This window comes from Peromyscus maniculatus, chromosome 14, assembly GCF_049852395.1.
Source record: "Peromyscus maniculatus bairdii isolate BWxNUB_F1_BW_parent chromosome 14, HU_Pman_BW_mat_3.1, whole genome shotgun sequence".
In the NCBI taxonomy this organism is placed as follows: domain Eukaryota; kingdom Metazoa; phylum Chordata; class Mammalia; order Rodentia; family Cricetidae; genus Peromyscus; species Peromyscus maniculatus.
Genome location: NC_134865.1, coordinates 57,174,450 through 57,179,660, shown reverse-complemented (window position 1 = coordinate 57,179,660; position 5,211 = coordinate 57,174,450).

Genomic DNA, 5,211 nt, shown 5'->3' with positions numbered 1-5,211 from the left:
GGCAAAGAGGGCTGTCAGTCAAGTCAAAGCCAGCTTCTGCAGCCAGGCTCAGGCTTCAAGGAAGAGGGAGGGCAGCCACACATCCATTCCATTTCTTCTCCTTTAGCCTGATATTGATCTCGACTATTTTTCCAAGTTGGGAGTAACTTCTAGGACTTGTTGGCCTCATGTCTACATTGTCAGTGATGCATGTCGACGAGAATCAAATGGGATGGTAGTGGCTGAACAGACGCCTCTCAGACTGCAGAGTGCAAGGCAAAATCAGAAGCGTTCCTGCTCTCCCTTAGGGTTTCGCCCTGCCAGGGCTTCCTTCGGTCAGCTGGTGGCTCACCATTCCACCCAAAGAACACCCCAAGCCTCCACACAGGCATCTCTGCTCTGCAAAGGCGAGAGAGTGCCAACAGTGCGGCTTCTCTGCCAGTGAACAAATGCTTCCATAGCCCGAGGCAGCCCGTGGATGGCAGAGGGAGTGCTGGAGGTCTGTGCTGTGCAGGCTGCTGTGGCTGTAACTGCGTGCCACGCTCCTCTTCCGCCTTGCAGAGTTGCTTCATGCACTCCCTTCCCCCAGGCTAGAGGGAGCACTGCTTGGCTGGACAGTGGGGGGCTGGGCAGACCTGGGATTGAGACACCCCCCCCATCTTCTTTCCCTGTAATGAATCAGTGTGTTTCTAAAGAAATGGCCTCCTCTTCAGCTTTATGATCTCCCATGGAGAGAGGAAGTGAGCAGCTGGTATCATACTTCCAAAGCCCCCAAATGAGAGGTTTCAGCGACAAGCTTCAGACACAATTGCTGAGGCGTCTGCTTCTAACCACAGGACCTGATTCTGAAGGAGTGAGGGCTACCAGTTCTCTCTATTCAGTCCAGACTCAGGAATTAGTTCCAACTACTTGCTTGCACCTACAAATGTACCTCCTAGGAAATCTGTCCTTCTGGACATGGGCACAGGACTCAGCCAATAGACAGCCCAAATGTCCATTGTTCCTGTCCTCTTCCAGTCTGTCCTCATCACCACAGGACCTGTAGGACACACAGCCTTGACCATGAACTTATCTAGGAGGAACTAAGCTCACTGGGCAAGGGCTATGCTTGCCTTTCCCCTTAGGGGAGCATCTCCCTGAACGTGTGGTTTGTTGGAGAGCAAGTGAGGCAGGTCTCCCTGCTTTTGGTGCTGATTTACATTCCCCAGGGAACCGGTGAGAAGACATCACCCCCTTGTAAATAGAACTTAGCGTTTATGCATGAAAACGCTTGTGAAAGGAAGTCCCCAGGTGGAAAGAGATTAGCTGACTCCAACAGAATCAGAGCCCAACAGTGTCGCATTTCTCCTGGGGACTGTCAGAGGGGTGGAGGGAGAACAAGACACAGGGCCACCTCCTCCCAGATATTCACTCGGTGACTCCTCTGTCTCTTCCTGTGGACCTTGCTTGCTCCTGTCCCGGTGAGGACATCTGCTCTCACCTCCCACTGACTTCTAGAGCTAGTCCGCCTCACTCACCTCTCCTGGTTTACACCAAGACATTTACCTGTCCATAAAGACGAGATGAGTTGGAAAGGCAGGTGGTGGGGACGTGTGTGTGTGTGTGTGTGTGTGTGTGTGTGTGTGTGTGTGTATGCTGCAGGCATGGATGCCCAAAGAGACCACGAATTATTAATCCCTTTCTCTATCACAGTCCACCTTTTTCTTCCTTCCTTTCTCTTTTTTTCAGAATCTCTCACTGAACCTGGCTAGACTGACTGGCCAGTGAGTCCTCACCACCATTCCTGCCAGGATCCTCTCTAGCTCCCAGCTCTCGGATTAGAGATATAGGCCACCATAGCTAGCTTTTTATTCAAGTTCCGAGGATCCAAATTCAAGTTCTTGTGCTTACACAGCAAGCATTTTACCCACTGAACTTTCTCCCCAACGCAAGAAAAAAAAAAAAAAAGGTTTGGGCATAAAGAAATTTCCTTGAAACTCAAGAGAGAGTGAATTGCCAGGCATAGTGGAGCATGGCTTTGATCCCAGCACTCAGGAGGCAGAGACAGGCAGATCTCTGTGAGTTCAAAGCCAGCTTGGTCTATAGAGCGAGTTCCAGGGCAGCCTAGGCCACACAGAGAAACCCTGTCTCAAAAAAACATAAATAGGGGCTGGAGAGATGGCTCAGAGGTTAAGAGCCCTGGCTGCTCTTCCAGAGGTCCTGAGTTCAATTCCCAGCAACCACATGGTAGCTCACAACCATCTGTAATGTGATCTGGTGCCCTCTTCTGGCGTGCAGACAGAACACTGTGTACATAATAAAATAAATCTTAAAAAATAAATAAATAAAAATAAATCATAAATAAATAAAATGAATTAAAAATGACAGTGAAAATCTATTAATTCTGCGGTGGGTAGCACATCAAAACATCGACTGTCTAGCATTCGCAGAGTTTGCCACCCCTCTGAGTCTCTCTGCCAGAATGCACCAATTTCCCAGAAGCAGGAAGCCCCGCGGTTATTTCTTGATTCCTGTGTTGGTTATTTTTACTATTTTTTTGGGGGGTACTCTCCACCCAGCTCCCAAATAAATCACACACACAGAGGTTTATTATTAATTGTAAATGCCCAGCCTTAGCTTGGCTTGTTGCTAGCCGATTTTTCTTAACTTTAAGTTATCCCATCTACCTTTTGCCTCTGGGCTTTTACCTTTTCTAACTTCTGTAAATCTTACCATGGCTGGCTGTGTGGCTGGCCCCTAGTGTCCTCCCCTCTCCTCTTGATTCTACATCTTCCTTCCTCTCTCCTGAGGCCTTCCACACAGTCAGCTGCTTCTTTCTGCCCCAGTGTCATAAACCCATTCCTTGCTCCCCATCCCACCGACTTAGCCTTGTTCAAATTCTCATCATCCCTTTGGTGGACTATCAATTTCCTGTCTGACTCATACCTTCTCTCTTGACTCCAGCCTTTCTAGCCAGCCTTGAGTATGTCTCATTCTTTAGTAAAACTCGGTTCAGATGTCACTACCTCCAGGAAGCACCCTAGGGCTCCCCCAGGCAAAGAGCACTTTTCATATACTTCATGATAGCATTTGTGTCCATGTGTCCATTACTGACCAACATGTCTGTCTTTCTAAAGCTCTTCAGTGTGGCTCCTTCCAAGGTCTGGACTTGGGCTTATTATATTTTACATCCTCGGGTGCTGAACTTCATCACCTTGCATGAAAGCAAAAAGAAGGAGGGATATAGATTGGAAATAGAAAAATCCAATGGAGACTTACACTCAGAGATATACACTCCGTCCCGCCTATACCTTATAGGTAGTAAAAGGTAATTTCCCCCAGAGAAGTTCTTATTGCTTCATTAGCCAACTGTTCCTCATTACTAATTTCATACAATACTGATTTTCCTTACAGTTACCTCAAAGCTACAGAGGGGTTTAAAGTTCTAAGGAAGCCAAGAGCAGGAAGATCAGGCAGCTGCCTGCATTTGCAGTCAGCGACAGAGCAAGCCCAGCACCTAAGGTTTCCTGGCGCCCAGGCTGTGGCCCTTGACACACCACCAACCAGTGCCCTCTCTCCCAGCCTTCCCTCCAGACAACAGCACATAATTACTAGCGTTAGTATTTGAAATTTATACGCTGCCTTTGCTTCACTGGCTTTATTATTATTATTATTATTATTATTATTATTATTACCCTTCCAATTAGTAATTCAGTAAGTAGCCCAGGCATTCAGCAAAACCAGGATGGGGAGGGGACAAGCAGAGGGAGGGCCCAAGCTAAGTAGGGGGTCCTATGCTCCTATGCTAGGGAGACTAAACGTGAGCAGAGTGACACAAGAGAGGATGCCTTGCGGGGAGTAGGGGTGGGGGTGGGGGGCATGTGTGCACAGGAGTGGCTCAACAGCCTTCCTGGCATAACTCTAGTGGGGAGAGGCAGGAAGACCTGAGACAGACCCCTGCCCAAGAGAGCTCCCTGCCCAGTTTGAAGGGAATGAGACCCAGTCCCCTCGTTAATGATGAGGTCCAGATCCTGGCCCTTTCTCTGCATGCTGGGAGCTACAGGGAACTGCTATAGATACCCCACATCTCACGGTTCAGTGTTCCGTGGCATCCTTGGACAGGAGACAAGAGGGATCAGTGCAGACTATGGTTCCCAGGGTCCTTCAACCACCCCTGCTCTGCGGTTTCCTTTGCTTGTCCCTACTTGCCTTCCTTTGATGAGAATAAGCGTTTCTCCTAACCTCTGGGTACCACAAAGAGTCTCAAGACATTGTCATGAATAGAGGGGAGGGCATGAAAAGGATTTTTATCCATTCACAGCCCTCATGGGAGAGCTATGCCCATTCTAAATGAAAAAGAAACTGAAATGGAGGCCCAGAAAAAGAGCTCTAGAGGGGTGAATACACGTCAGTCGGAACCCTCTGGTCAGATCTCAGGCCTCCCCCGGGGGAGCACTGCAGAGATGGCTCACCCACCAGGCCTATGGGATGGCATGTGTCACACATGTCCTTACATGACCCCTCATAGGTGGATGCTCTCTGGGGGATTTGGCGGGTTTGGTAACTTCCTCCGGGTCACACAGTGAGAGGAACAAGCTGTCACCAAAACTTGAACCCGTGCGTGTCTTTGAAGCCTGTGTACTCCCCAACACAGAACCGATATCGCCAAATCCAGAGACTGAAGCTGTGTTGAGCTCAGCATCCTCATCCATATTTGGGAGACAGAGGGTGCCTAGAAAATTGTTAAGAAAATTAAATGAGATTATCTTGGCTAAACAAATAAATAACCTGGCACGGTGTCTGGCATTTAGTAGGCATTCAATAAATGCTTTTTGTTTGTTTCTCCCTTTTAGGGCTGATCAATAATTAGAACTCAGAGCTTGGGCGCCTAGGAGCTCCAAAATGCTCTAAGAAGCCCAAGGGCCGCGTGCATCGCAGGGGGATGCATGCAGGGGTGAAGGGCTGGGGTAGAGGGTTTGGCCCCAGGAAGCAGAAAAGCCGGTTCCAGCTGCGCGCCCCTCGCGCCGCCGCCGCCGCCGTCTCCTCCAGGCTCCCCGACTTCCCGCCCCGCCCCGCCCCGCCCCTCCCGGGAGCTGGGTCCGGAGTGCATGGTGGGCTGATTCTGGAGCGTGGAAGGGAGCACGGAGGCGAGAGGGAGGCGGTGGCGGTGGGAGGCGGGGAGGCGGGGAGACGGGGACCCTCCTCGCCGCTCCCTGAAGTCAGCACGGAGCCGCCCCGGAGCCGGGGCTAAGC